The sequence below is a fragment of the Tachypleus tridentatus genome, chromosome 2 (genome assembly GCF_004210375.1).
Source record: "Tachypleus tridentatus isolate NWPU-2018 chromosome 2, ASM421037v1, whole genome shotgun sequence".
Lineage (NCBI taxonomy): Eukaryota > Metazoa > Arthropoda > Merostomata > Xiphosura > Limulidae > Tachypleus > Tachypleus tridentatus.
In genome coordinates, this window is record NC_134826.1 from 85,139,475 (window position 1) to 85,155,189 (window position 15,715).

Here is a 15,715-nt window from a genome sequence, read left to right on the forward strand (position 1 = left end):
TATAGTGAGTTTACCAAGAACGTGAATGAAAGAGAAAAATATTATCTGGGTCATAAATCTTTAAAACCTTTCTAACGATAAGATGGTTTTAAAGTGAACACGAACGTATTTTATATGGTGCATATATATAGACATAAGTAAGTTCACATAAGTTGTATATATAAAAGTATTTTTATATACAAATGCATGCACTACCAATCAAAGGCGAAACACATCTGACCGATTTATTCATTGCTTCAAGTGAAGTAAAACCTATCTACATGTTCATTGTTTCAGGTGAAGTACAACATACCTTCCTGTTCATTTCTTCAGGTAAAGTACAACATACTTGCTTGTTCATTTCTTCAGGTGAAGTACAACATACCTGCATGTTCATTTCTTCAAGTGAAGTACAACATACCTGCCTGTTCATTGCTCAGGTGAGGTACAACATACCTGCCTGCTCATTGTTTCAGGTGAAGTACAACATACCTGTATGTTCATTCTTTCAGGTGAAGTACAACAAACCTGTATGTTCACTGTTTCAGGTGAAATACAATATACCTACTTGTTCATTGCTTCAGGTGAAGTACAACATACCTGCTTGTTCATTGTTTCAGGTGAAGTACAACATACCCGTCTGTTCATTTTTCAGGTGAAGTACAGCATACCTGTATGTTCATTGTTTCAGATGAAATACAACATATCTGCCTGTTCATTGTTTAAGGTGAAGTACAACATACCCGTCTGTACCTTGTTTCAGGTGAAGTACAACATACTCGTCTATTCATTGTTTCAGGTGAAGTACAACATACCTGTATGTTCATTGTTTCAGGTGAAGTACTACATACCTGCCTGTTCATTTCTTCAGGTGAAGTACAACATATCTGTATGTACATTGTTTCAGGTGAAGTACTTCATACCTGCTTGTTCATTTCTTCAGGAGAAGTACAACATAGTGCCTGTTCATTGTTTCAAGTGAAATACAATATACCTACTTGTTCATTGCTTCAGGTGAAGTACAACATACGTGCTTGTTCATTGTTTCAGGTTAAGTACAACATACCCGTCTGTTCATTGTTTCAGGTAAAGTACAACATATTCGTCTGTTTATTGCTTCAGGTGAGATACAACATACCTGCCTGTTCATTGTTTCAGGTAAATTACAACATACCTTCCTGTTCATTTCTTCAAGTGAAGTACAACATACCTGCCTCTTCATTGTTTCAGGTGAAGTACAACATACCTGTATGTTCATTTTTTCAGGTGAAGTACAACATACCTGTATGTTCATTTTTTCAGGTGAAGTACAGCATACATGTATGTTCATTGTTTCAAGTGAAATACAATATACCTACTTGTTCATTGCTTCAGGTGAAGTACAACATACCTTCCTGTTCATTTCTTCAAGTGAAGTACAACACACCTGCCTCTTCATTGTTTCAGGTGAAGTACAGCATACCTGTATGTTCATTGTTTCAGGTGAAGTAGAACGTATCCGTCTGTTCATTGTTTCAGGTGAAGTACAACATATTTGTCTGTTTATTGCTTCAGGTGAGATACAAAATACCTGCCTGTTCATTGTTTCAGGTAAAGTACAACATACCTTCCTGTTCATTTCTTCAGGTAAAGTACAACATACTTGCTTGTTCATTTCTTCAGGTGAAGTACAACATACCTGCCTGTTCATTTCTTCAGGTGAAGTACAACATACCTGCCTGTTCATTGCTCAGGTGAGGTTCAACATACCTGCCTGCTCATTGTTTCAGGTGAAGTACAACATACCTGTATGTTCATTTTTTCAGGTGAAGTACAACAAACCTGTATGTTCACTGTTTCAGGTGAAATACAATATACCTACTTGTTCATTGCTTCAGGTGAAGTACAACATACCTGCTTGTTCATTGTTTCAGGTGAAGTACAACATACCCGTCTGTTCATTTTTCAGGTAAAGTACAGCATACCTGTATGTTCATTGTTTCAGATGAAGTACAACATATCTGCCTGTTCATTGTTTCAGGTGAAGTACTACATACCTGCCTGTTCATTTCTTCAGGTGAAGTACAACATATCTGTATGTACATTGTTTCAGGTGAAGTACTTCATACCTGCTTGTTCATTGTTTCAGGTGAAGTACTTCATACCTGCTTGTTCATTGTTTCAGGTGAAGTACAACATACCTGTTTGTTCATTGTTTCAGGTGAAGTACAACATACCTGCCTGTTAATTGCTTTTAGGTGAAGTACAACACACCTGACTGTTCATTTCTTCAGGAGAAGTACAACATAGTGCCTGTTCATTGTTTCAGGTGAAGTACAACATACCTGCGTGTTAATTGCTTCAGACGATGTACAACATATCTGTATGTTCATTGTTTCAAGTGAAATACAATATACCTACTTGTTCATTGCTTCAGGTGAAGTACAACATACCTGCTTGTTCATTGTTTCAGGTGAAGTACAACATATTTGTCTGTTTACTGCTTCAGGTGAGATACAACATACCTGCCTGTTCATTGTTTCAGGTAAAGTACAACATACCTTCCTGTTCATTTCTTCAAGTGAAGTACAACATACCTGCCTCTTCATTGTTTCAGGTGAAGTACAGCATACCTGTATGTTCATTGTTTCAGGTGAAGTACAACATACCTGTATGTTCATTTTTTCAGGTGAAGTACAACATACCTGTATGTTCATTTTTTCAGGTGAAGTACAGCATACATGTATGTTCATTGTTTCAAGTGAAATACAATATACCTACTTGTTCATTGTTTCAGGTGAAGTAGAACGTGTCCGTCTGTTCATTGTTTCAGGTGAAGTACAACATACCTTCCTGTTCGTTTCTTCAGGTGAAGTACAACATACCCGCCTGTTTATTTCCTCAAGTGAAGTACAATATACCTGCCTCTTCATTGTTTCAGGTGAAGTACAGCATACCTGTATGTTCATTGTTTCAGGTGAAGTAGAACGTATCCGTCTGTTCATTGTTTCAGGTGAAGTACAACATATTCGTCTGTTTATTGCTTCAGGTGAGATACAAAATACCTGCCTGTTCATTGTTTCAGGTAAAGTACAACATACCTTCCTGTTCATTTCTTCAGGTAAAGTACAACATACCCGTCTGTTCATTTTTCAGGTGAAGTACAACATATTTGTCTGTTTATTGCTTCAGGTGAGATACAAAATACCTGCCTGTTCATTGTTTCAGGTAAAGTACAACATACCTTCCTGTTCATTTCTTCAGGTAAAGTACAACATACTTGCTTGTTCATTTCTTCAGGTGAAGTACAACATACCTGCCTGTTCATTTCTTCAGGTGAAGTACAACATACCTGCCTGTTCATTGCTCAGGTGAGGTACAACATACCTGCCTGCTCATTGTTTCAGGTGAAGTACAACATACCTGTATGTTCATTTTTCAGGTGAAGTACAACAAACCTGTATGTTCACTGTTTCAGGTGAAATACAATATACCTACTTGTTCATTGCTTCAGGTGAAGTACAACATACCTGCTTGTTCATTGTTTCAGGTGAAGTACAACATACCCGTCTGTTCATTTTTCAGATGAAGTACAGCATACCTGTATGTTCATTGTTTCAGATGAAGTACAACATATCTGCCTGTTCATTGTTTCAGGTGAAGTACTACATACCTGCCTGTTCATTTCTTCAGGTGAAGTACAACATATCTGTATGTACATTGTTTCAGGTGAAGTACTTCATACCTGCTTGTTCATTGTTTCAGGTGAAGTACTTCATACCTGCTTGTTCATTGTTTCAGGTGAAGTACAACATACCTGTTTGTTCATTGTTTCAGGTGAAGTACAACATACATGCCTGTTAATTGCTTTAGGTGAAGTACAACACACCTGACTGTTCATTTCTTCAGGAGAAGTACAACATAGTGCCTGTTCATTGTTTCAGGTGAAGTACAACATACCTGCGTGTTAATTGCTTCAGACGATGTACAACATATCTGTATGTTCATTGTTTCAAGTGAAATACAATATACCTACTTGTTCATTGCTTCAGGTGAAGTACAACATACCTGCTTGTTCATTGTTTCAAATTAAGTACAACATACCCGTCTGTTCATTGTTTCAGGTGAAGTACAACATATTTGTCTGTTTACTGCTTCAGGTGAGATACAACATACCTGCCTGTTCATTGTTTCAGGTAAAGTACAACATACCTTCCTGTTCATTTCTTCAAGTGAAGTACAACATACCTGCCTCTTCATTGTTTCAGGTGAAGTACAGCATACCTGTATGTTCATTGTTTCAGGTGAAGTACAACATACCTGTATGTTCATTTTTTCAGGTGAAGTACAACATACCTGTATGTTCATTTTTTCAGGTGAAGTACAGCATACATGTATGTTCATTGTTTCAAGTGAAATACAATATACCTACTTGTTCATTGTTTCAGGTGAAGTAGAACGTGTCCGTCTGTTCATTGTTTCAGGTGAAGTACAACATATTCGTCTGTTTATTGCTTTAGGTGAGATATAACATACCTGCCTGTTCATTGTTTCAGGTAAAGTACAACATACCTTCCTGTTCGTTTCTTCAGGTGAAGTACAACATACCCGCCTGTTTATTTCCTCAAGTGAAGTACAATATACCTGCCTCTTCATTGTTTCAGGTGAAGTACAGCATACCTGTATGTTCATTGTTTCAGGTGAAGTAGAACGTATCCGTCTGTTCATTGTTTCAGGTGAAGTACAACATATTCGTCTGTTTATTGCTTCAGGTGAGATACAAAATACCTGCCTGTTCATTGTTTCAGGTAAAGTACAACATACCTTCCTGTTCATTTCTTCAGGTAAAGTACAACATACCTGCTTGTTCATTGTTTTCAGGTGAAGTACAACATACCTGTCTGTTCATTTTTCAGGTGAAGTACAGCATACCTGTATGTTCATTGTTTCAGATGAAGTACAACATATCTGCCTGTTCATTGTTTAAGGTGAAGTACAAGATATCCGTCTGTACATTGTTTCAGGTGAAGTACAACATACTCGTCTATTCATTGTTTCAGGTGAAGTACAACATACTCGTCTATTCATTGTTTCAGGTGAAGTACAACATACCTGTATGTTCATTGTTTCAGGTGAAGTACTACATACCTGCCTGTTCATTTCTTCAGGTGAAGTACAACATATCTGTATGTACATTGTTTCAGGTGAAGTACTTCATACCTGCTTGTTCATTGTTTCAGGTGAAGTACTACATACCTGCCTGTTCATTTCTTCAGGTGAAGTACAACATATCTGTATGTACATTGTTTCAGGTGAAGTACTTCATACCTGCTTGTTCATTGTTTCAGGTGAAGTACAACATACCTGTTTGTTCATTGTTTCAGGTGAACTACAACATACCTGCCTGTTAATTGTTTTAGGTGAAGTACAACACACCTGACTGTTCATTTCTTCAGGAGAAGTACAACATAGTGCCTGTTCATTGTTTCAGGTGAAGTACAACATACCTGCGGGTTAATTGCTTCAGACGATGTACAACATATCTGTATGTTCATTGTTTCAAGTGAAATACAATATACCTACTTGTTCATTGCTTCAGGTGAAGTACAACATACCTGCTTGTTCATTGTTTCAGGTTAAGTACAACATACCCGTCTGTTCATTGTTTCAGGTGAAGTACAACATATTCGTCTGTTTATTGCTTCAGGTGAGATACAACATACCTGCCTGTTCATTTCTTCAGGTGAAGTACAACATACCTGCCTGTTCATTGCTCAGGTGAGGTACAACATACCTGCCTGCTCATTGTTTCAGGTGAAGTACAACATACCTGTATGTTCATTTTTTCAGGTGAAGTACAACAAACCTGTATGTTCACTGTTTCAGGTGAAATACAATATACCTACTTGTTCATTGCTTCAGGTGAAGTACAACATACCTGCTTGTTCATTGTTTCAGGTGAAGTACAACATACCCGTCTGTTCATTTTTCAGGTGAAGTACAGCATACCTGTATGTTCATTGTTTCAGATGAAGTACAACATATCTGCCTGTTCATTGTTTCAGGTGAAGTACTACATACCTGCCTGTTCATTTCTTCAGGTGAAGTACAACATATCTGTATGTACATTGTTTCAGGTGAAGTACTTCATACCTGCTTGTTCATTGTTTTCAGGTGAAGTACTTCATACCTGCTTGTTCATTGTTTCAGGTGAAGTACAACATACCTGTTTGTTCATTGTTTCAGGTGAAGTACAACATACCTGCCTGTTAATTGTTTTAGGTGAAGTACAACACACCTGACTGTTCATTTCTTCAGGAGAAGTACAACATAGTGCCTGTTCATTGTTTCAGGTGAAGTACAACATACCTGCGTGTTAATTGCTTCAGACGATGTACAACATATCTGTATGTTCATTGTTTCAAGTGAAATACAATATACCTACTTGTTTATTGCTTCAGGTGAAGTACAACATACCTGCTTGTTCATTGTTTCAGGTTAAGTACAACATACCCGTCTGTTCATTGTTTCAGGTGAAGTACAACATATTTGTCTGTTTACTGCTTCAGGTGAGATACAACATACCTGCCTGTTCATTGTTTCAGGTAAAGTACAACATACCTTCCTGTTCATTTCTTCAAGTGAAGTACAACATACCTGCCTCTTCATTGTTTCAGGTGAAGTACAGCATACCTGTATGTTCATTGTTTCAGGTGAAGTACAACATACCTGTATGTTCATTTTTTCAGGTGAAGTACAACATACCTGTATGTTCATTTTTTCAGGTGAAGTACAGCATACATGTATGTTCATTGTTTCAAGTGAAATACAATATACCTACTTGTTCATTGTTTCAGGTGAAGTAGAACGTGTCCGTCTGTTCATTGTTTCAGGTGAAGTACAACATATTCGTCTGTTTATTGCTTTAGGTGAGATATAACATACCTGCCTGTTCATTGTTTCAGGTAAAGTACAACATACCTTCCTGTTCGTTTCTTCAGGTGAAGTACAACATACCCGCCTGTTTATTTCCTCAAGTGAAGTACAATATACCTGCCTCTTCATTGTTTCAGGTGAAGTACAGCATACCTGTATGTTCATTGTTTCAGGTGAAGTAGAACGTATCCGTCTGTTCATTGTTTCAGGTGAAGTACAACATATTCGTCTGTTTATTGCTTCAGGTGAGATACAAAATACCTGCCTGTTCATTGTTTCAGGTAAAGTACAACATACCTTCCTGTTCATTTCTTCAGGTAAAGTACAACATACCTGCTTGTTCATTGTTTCAGGTGAAGTACAACATACCCGTCTGTTCATTTTTTCAGGTGAAGTACAGCATACCTGTATGTTCATTGTTTCAGATGAAGTACAACATATCTGCCTGTTCATTGTTTAAGGTGAAGTACAAGATACCCGTCTGTACATTGTTTCAGGTGAAGTACAACATACCTGTCTATTCATTGTTTCAGGTGAAGTACAACATACTCGTCTATTCATTGTTTCAGGTGAAGTACAACATACCTGTATGTTCATTGTTTCAGGTGAAGTACTACATACCTGCCTGTTCATTTCTTTTTCAGGTGAAGTACAACATATCTGTATGTACATTGTTTCAGGTGAAGTACTTCATACCTGCTTGTTCATTGTTTCAGGTGAAGTACTACATACCTGCCTGTTCATTTCTTCAGGTGAAGTACAACATATCTGTATGTACATTGTTTCAGGTGAAGTACTTCATACCTGCTTGTTCATTGTTTCAGGTGAAGTACAACATACCTGTTTGTTCATTGTTTCAGGTGAACTACAACATACCTGCCTGTTAATTGCTTTAGGTGAAGTACAACACACCTGACTGTTCATTTCTTCAGGAGAAGTACAACATAGTGCCTGTTCATTGTTTCAGGTGAAGTACAACATACCTGCGGGTTAATTGCTTCAGACGATGTACAACATATCTGTATGTTCATTGTTTCAAGTGAAATACAATATACCTACTTGTTCATTGCTTCAGGTGAAGTACAACATACCTGCTTGTTCATTGTTTCAGGTTAAGTACAACATACCCGTCTGTTCATTGTTTCAGGTGAAGTACAACATATTCGTCTGTTTATTGCTTCAGGTGAGATACAACATACCTGCCTGTTCATTTCTTCAGGTGAAGTACAACATACCTGCCTGTTCATTGCTCAGGTGAGGTACAACATACCTGCCTGCTCATTGTTTCAGGTGAAGTACAACATACCTGTATGTTCATTTTTTCAGGTGAAGTACAACAAACCTGTATGTTCACTGTTTCAGGTGAAATACAATATACCTACTTGTTCATTGCTTCAGGTGAAGTACAACATACCTGCTTGTTCATTGTTTCAGGTGAAGTACAACATACCCGTCTGTTCATTTTTCAGGTGAAGTACAGCATACCTGTATGTTCATTGTTTCAGATGAAGTACAACATATCTGCCTGTTCATTGTTTCAGGTGAAGTACTACATACCTGCCTGTTCATTTCTTCAGGTGAAGTACAACATATCTGTATGTACATTGTTTCAGGTGAAGTACTTCATACCTGCTTGTTCATTGTTTCAGGTGAAGTACTTCATACCTGCTTGTTCATTGTTTCAGGTGAAGTACAACATACCTGTTTGTTCATTGTTTCAGGTGAAGTACAACATACCTGCCTCTTAATTGCTTTAGGTGAAGTACAACACACCTGACTGTTCATTTCTTCAGGAGAAGTACAACATAGTGCCTGTTCATTGTTTCAGGTGAAGTACAACATACCTGCGTGTTAATTGCTTCAGACGATGTACAACATATCTGTATGTTCATTGTTTCAAGTGAAATACAATATACCTACTTGTTCATTGCTTCAGGTGAAGTACAACATACCTGCTTGTTCATTGTTTCAGGTTAAGTACAACATACCCGTCTGTTCATTGTTTCAGGTGAAGTACAACATATTTGTCTGTTTACTGCTTCAGGTGAGATACAACATACCTGCCTGTTCATTGTTTCAGGTAAAGTACAACATACCTTCCTGTTCATTTCTTCAAGTGAAGTACAACATACCTGCCTCTTCATTGTTTCAGGTGAAGTACAGCATACCTGTATGTTCATTGTTTCAGGTGAAGTACAACATACCTGTATGTTCATTTTTTCAGGTGAAGTACAACATACCTGTATGTTCATTTTTCAGGTGAAGTACAGCATACATGTATGTTCATTGTTTCAAGTGAAATACAATATACCTACTTGTTCATTGTTTCAGGTGAAGTAGAACGTGTCCGTCTGTTCATTGTTTCAGGTGAAGTACAACATATTCGTCTGTTTATTGCTTTAGGTGAGATATAACATACCTGCCTGTTCATTGTTTCAGGTAAAGTACAACATACCTTCCTGTTCGTTTCTTCAGGTGAAGTACAACATACCCGCCTGTTTATTTCCTCAAGTGAAGTACAATATACCTGCCTCTTCATTGTTTCAGGTGAAGTACAGCATACCTGTATGTTCATTGTTTCAGGTGAAGTAGAATGTATCCGTCTGTTCATTGTTTCAGGTGAAGTACAACATATTCGTCTGTTTATTGCTTCAGGTGAGATACAAAATACCTGCCTGTTCATTGTTTCAGGTAAAGTACAACATACCTTCCTGTTCATTTCTTCAGGTAAAGTACAACATACCTGCTTGTTCATTGTTTCAGGTGAAGTACAACATACCCGTCTGTTCATTTTTCAGGTGAAGTACAGCATACCTGTATGTTCATTGTTTCAGATGAAGTACAACATATCTGCCTGTTCATTGTTTAAGGTGAAGTACAAGATACCCGTCTGTACATTGTTTCAGGTGAAGTACAACATACTCGTCTATTCATTGTTTCAGGTGAAGTACAACATACTCGTCTATTCATTGTTTCAGGTGAAGTACAACATACCTGTATGTTCATTGTTTCAGGTGAAGTACTACATACCTGCCTGTTCATTTCTTCAGGTGAAGTACAACATATCTGTATGTACATTGTTTCAGGTGAAGTACTTCATACCTGCTTGTTCATTGTTTCAGGTGAAGTACTACATACCTGCCTGTTCATTTCTTCAGGTGAAGTACAACATATCTGTATGTACATTGTTTCAGGTGAAGTACTTCATACCTGCTTGTTCATTGTTTCAGGTGAAGTACAACATACCTGTTTGTTCATTGTTTCAGGTGAACTACAACATACCTGCCTGTTAATTGCTTTAGGTGAAGTACAACACACCTGACTGTTCATTTCTTCAGGAGAAGTACAACATAGTGCCTGTTCATTGTTTCAGGTGAAGTACAACATACCTGCGTGTTAATTGCTTCAGACGATGTACAACATATCTGTATGTTCATTGTTTCAAGTGAAATACAATATACCTACTTGTTCATTGCTTCAGGTGAAGTACAACATACCTGCTTGTTCATTGTTTCAGGTTAAGTACAACATACCCGTCTGTTCATTGTTTCAGGTGAAGTACAACATATTCGTCTGTTTATTGCTTCAGGTGAGATACAACATACCTTCCTGTTCATTTCTTCAGGTGAAGTACAACATACCCGCCTGTTTATTTCCTCAAGTGAAGTACAACATACCTGCCTCTTCATTGTTTCAGGTGAAGTACAGCATACCTGTATGTTCATTGTTTCAGGTGAAGTACAACATACCTGTATGTTCATTTTTTCAGGTGAAGTACAACATACCTGTATGTTCATTTTTTCAGGTGAAGTACAGCATACATGTATGTTCATTGTTTCAAGTGAAATACAATATACCTACTTGTTCATTGTTTCAGGTGAAGTAGAACGTATCCGTCTGTTCATTGTTTCAGGTGAAGTACAACATATTCGTCTGTTTATTGCTTTAGGTGAGATATAACATACCTGCCTGTTCATTGTTTCAGGTAAAGTACAACATACCTTCCTGTTCATTTCTTCAGGTGAAGTACAACATACCCGCCTGTTTATTTCCTCAAGTGAAGTACAACATACCTGCCTCTTCATTGTTTCAGGTGAAGTACAGCATACCTGTATATTCATTGTTTCAGGTGAAATACAATATACCTACTTGTTCATTGCTTCAGGTGAAGTACAGCGTACCTGTCTGTTCATTGTTTCAGGTGAAGTAGAACGTATCCGTCTGTTCATTGTTTCAGGTGAAGTACAACATATTCGTCTGTTTATTGCTTCAGGTGAGATACAACATACCTGCCTGTTCATTGTTTCAGGTAAAGTACAACATACCTTCCTGTTCATTTGTTCAAGTAAAGTACAACATACCCACCTGTTTATTTCATCAAGTGAAGTACAACATACCTGCCTGTTAATTGCTTTAGGTGAAGTACAACATACCTGACTGTTCATTTCTTCAGGAGAAGTACAACATATTGCCTGTTAATTGTTTTAGGTGAAGCATAACATACTCGTCTGTCTATATTTTCAGGTGAAGTACAACTTACTTTTTTATTAATTGTTAGAGATAGAAGACAACGTGTTTAGGTATCCATTATTTTTCACGTCCGATGGTACACCAATAGTTCGCATTCACGAAGTGCAGTATGGGCGATAAAGTAAAACAAAACATTAACCTTCCTGACTACAACGCAGTTTAATCGATAAGTGGAACAGCCCTTCTATTGGTTGCTCCATTCATTCAGTATGAGAGAGGTCTTAATGCGTTTTTAACATAATACGACAAGAATAGAATGTTTGAATTATATAGAAAAATACGTTTTTCAAATACATAGTAACAAAAGAAAATACGTAGAATAACATATTCTATATGGAAATTTTACGGTAAAATAATGCTTAATTATATGAAACTCGATGTCCTTCTACGAGGTATTTGCATGCAGAAATGATTCATTACATAGAAAGATATGTTCTTCTAAAACTCATTAATAGAGTGAAATGCTTGGAGGCGATGTGCTCTCAAAATTAAACTAAGTTTTGAAAACATGTTATCTATGTGTCTTTTTATCACATTTATAACACAGTTGTGAAAATAAACAACAAATAGCATTTTGTTACCTTGCATTGCCTATAGGGCTTAAAAAGCAAGTTACCTTTGAATAAACAAACACAACGTCTAAAATGATGTTCTATATTTGTCCCAGGTTTATGGTATCCTTATACCATTTGAAACATGAATGTTTCGGACTAGTTCAATTTCCTAAACCATTCTTCGAAAAAATTCAACTTATTTGAATTTTTATTTTCAGAGTAAACATTAACCTGCAAAACAAACAATCCTTAAATAAATGTAAGTCTACGATTTGAATTTAAAATTATCCAATACTTACCACAATGTTCTCAGCTATATTCCAGTGCTACCTTTAGATGTACTTTTAATTTTAAAATTCCTAAACCTTTGGTTACTCATTTATATGTGTTTGTGAAGATCTAGTTCCATATTTATGTATTAATAAAGTGTGTTTGTGTGTTTTCTTGTAGCAAAGCCACCTCGGGCTATCTGCGGAGCCCACCGAGAGGAATCGAACCCCTGATTTTAGCGTTGTAAATCCGGAGACATACCGCTGCACTAGCGGGAGGCGTATTAACAAACCTCTGGTCAGTTATCTATATAATAAAAAGATCTGATCTCCTATTTATATTTTAATAAATACCTCGCAACCTGTTTATATATAAGTAAAAATTTGGTTATCTATTTATATATAAGTAAACATTTAGTGATCTATGTATATATTAATAAAGATCTGGTCTCCTATTTATATATTGGCGAAGATCTGGTCACCTATTTATATATTAGTTAAAATGTGGTCATCTATTTATATAAGAATAAAGATCTAGTCACCTATTTATATATTACTAGAGATCTGGTTACCTATTTATATATTAATAAAGATCGGGTTATCAGTTTAAATATTAGTAAAGATCTGGTCGCCTATACAATTAAATTCTCACAGTTACATGCTCAAAACGTTCGCGTCTTTTAATACAGGTTAACCTCAGAGATTTCAATCGTGCTACAACTATTTTTACTTATTTGTCTAGCATATTTCTTTCTCCCATTATATATACACATACGAGGTAATTAATTACCCATCAAACAAATGTTTATGAAAGGTTCTACATGTTTAAACGTGAATATACATCCTACACGTCTAATTCCACTAAAATATCAAAGTATTAATCAACGTGTATTTAAATTAATTCATCTGGAATAAATCCTATACTACAAACGATCTGCTGTCGTGAATAGATTTTAAATACAGTACTTTTTCACTATCTGTAGTGTAACGACCATATGATAGGCATGTAATGCACAATCAATCGCATATGAACAGCTTTTAAAAATAATGTAATTTAATATACCGAACTACCATAACTAATAATTTCATTTCGCAATAAAAAAGAACAAATAAAAATGTTTCTAAAGGTTTAATACATAAACAAATATTAGTTTCCACCAGTTCTCTGTTTTTTGTCCTTCTTTAAGTGTATGGCCCTAACTACAACTACTAATTTAAGCCTAGCTAAGATTATATAAAACCTTTTCCTCTTTTAGTGTTATTACGAAGCGCCTAAGATTCTCAAATTCTCCCTACGTTTACCAAACACAGAAAATAGTAATGTGCTTTTTATTATTCGATTTTATTAAGAAGGAACAATGAATGAAGAGGTTTTGGTTTCTTTGTTTTTTCACACAAACGACTAGACTCACCTGCGGCACATACCAGCTGACTTATTAAAGCTGTCAATTCTGATTTGAAGTTCGACGTTCTCAAAATATTGGACCAATAGAAAGTCGAGTTACACTATGTAATGGAACAACATTTTTGGACTGTATTTCTTGTATTCCTCTGGTTCTTGAACGAAAACATCTGACACTATCTACAGCATGCAGTGAGACAGATATGTCGGTGTTTCTCTGGCAAAACGCCGTTGTGAGTACTTGAACATTTGCGCATGCTCAGGATTTGTTTCTGAGATGAAGTCAAGGAAGGAGGCGTCATACGCCCATCATCGCGACTTCCTTCACATCCTGCACGCTTTTATTACGGCAAAAGTTCACATTACAAGACCATTCACAACAGATCAAGTAACACGCATAGAAATAATAGTTGTCTTGATAATTTAAACTAACAGTAAGCCTAAACGATGACCTTCTAAGAAACCTTACTTCTCATTCGAGATACCTTGCTATCATCTCTCTGTCCGCCTCTTTTCTGAAGCAGCGTTGGTATACGGTATCGGGTAGCAACTTATTGACATACAGGTCAGGCGTGTCTAAATTGGATTCTCCGGTAAAAGGTGCAATCATTTCGTGTTATTACTTTGGAACTACGGCGGCAAAAAAAAAGGAAAATAAGGCGGTTCGGGTTACAAGAAAACGCGAGATTATTCTCTATGGCTTATTCATAGTTTATTCCTTGAGCAACCTTTTGTAAAACTATAGAACATCTAAACAACCATAATTCGTTATCTAAAGTAATACAAGGAATGAAAGGTCATCGCTCTACAGTTAATTATTTTTGCTTTATTTATACTCTGAATGTATAATTAAATTTTTATAGCTTTTGTACAGAGTTTCTTTTTCTACAACCCTTCGTAAAATTATAAAACACCTAAATTACGAAACACCTAAACGATCATGTGGTTGATTAAAGTACAAATTCATGTAAAGGTGACGTAACCTTACCTACCTTAGTCTAGACAAGCCTAGCCTAACGTAATCTTACGTAATTTAATCTCATTTAACCTAACATAACCTTAGCTAATCTAATCTCACCTAACCTAATATTACTTTACCCTAACCTAACCTAGCCTAACCTCCTGTTATTATTCAATAAATAGGAAACAACTAAACGTATGATGCCTGAAAGAGTAAACTTATTAAAGTTCTATGTCACTTCATTCAGATGCTCATGGTGACCATTAAAGCTATATAGACTTGGAGTAAGATTTTTTTTAATTTTTCACGAATATGATGTCATCATGTGTCGTTAAGTTAAAGATGTTTTAAAAATGTACATCTACGTGGAAGAAGTATATGGGATTAGTGTGACGATTTCTCCTCCAACATCACTATCACACCAAGTGATTTATTTCAGCAATAAGACAAACGAAGTAGGGTGATCATAATTAGTTCTTTTAGACCACTTGGATCGGTCGCAATTTTTATCTGCCTCGAAAACGCAACACGCAAGCACATGAAATGATGCCTTTACAAAACCTATAGCCTTATCTTGTTATAAAAATAAACATACAAGAAGAAAAAAAGAAAGAAATGAAGAAATAGGACTAACAAAGACTTGTTTATTCTGTGAGACCAGCGAGAAGGGAGAGAGAAACTATTTATATAAAGAAATAGGACTAACAAAGAATTGTTTATTCTGTGAGACCAGCGAGAAGGGAGAGAGAAACTATTTATATAAAGAAATAGGACTAACAAAGAATTGTTTATTCTGTGAGACCAGCGAGAAGGGAGAGAGAAACTATTTATATAAAGAAATAGGACTAACAAAGAATTGTTTATTCTCTGAGACTTTGCTAGAAGGGAGAGAGAAACTATTTATGTAAAGAAATAATAGCGTAAGTTTTCCTAACTTCCCTGTTACCTGGCCCGGCATGGACAGGGTTTAAAGGCACTCGAGTCGTAATCTGAGGGTTGCGGGTTCGAATCACCGTCACACTAATTAAAATAGTGAAATCTGTCCAGAGTTGCTGTAAAAAACCACACGGATTTTTCAACTAATATTCATTCTTCTATTCATGTA

At 36.3% G+C, this 15,715-nt stretch overlaps 1 protein-coding gene across 1 annotated transcript in view; it reads right to left on the bottom strand.

The window, feature by feature from the left end:
- The window catches only part of LOC143244403 (leucine-rich repeat, immunoglobulin-like domain and transmembrane domain-containing protein 2), a 32,718-nt gene extending 18,574 nt beyond the window's left edge, over window positions 1–14,144 (bottom strand). The window contains exon 1 of the mRNA XM_076488998.1: window positions 13,660–14,144. The gene's annotated coding sequence lies outside the window, so the exon portion shown is untranslated. The remainder of the gene's footprint in view (window positions 1–13,659) is intronic.
- Between the last annotated feature and the right edge of the window lie 1,571 nt (window positions 14,145–15,715).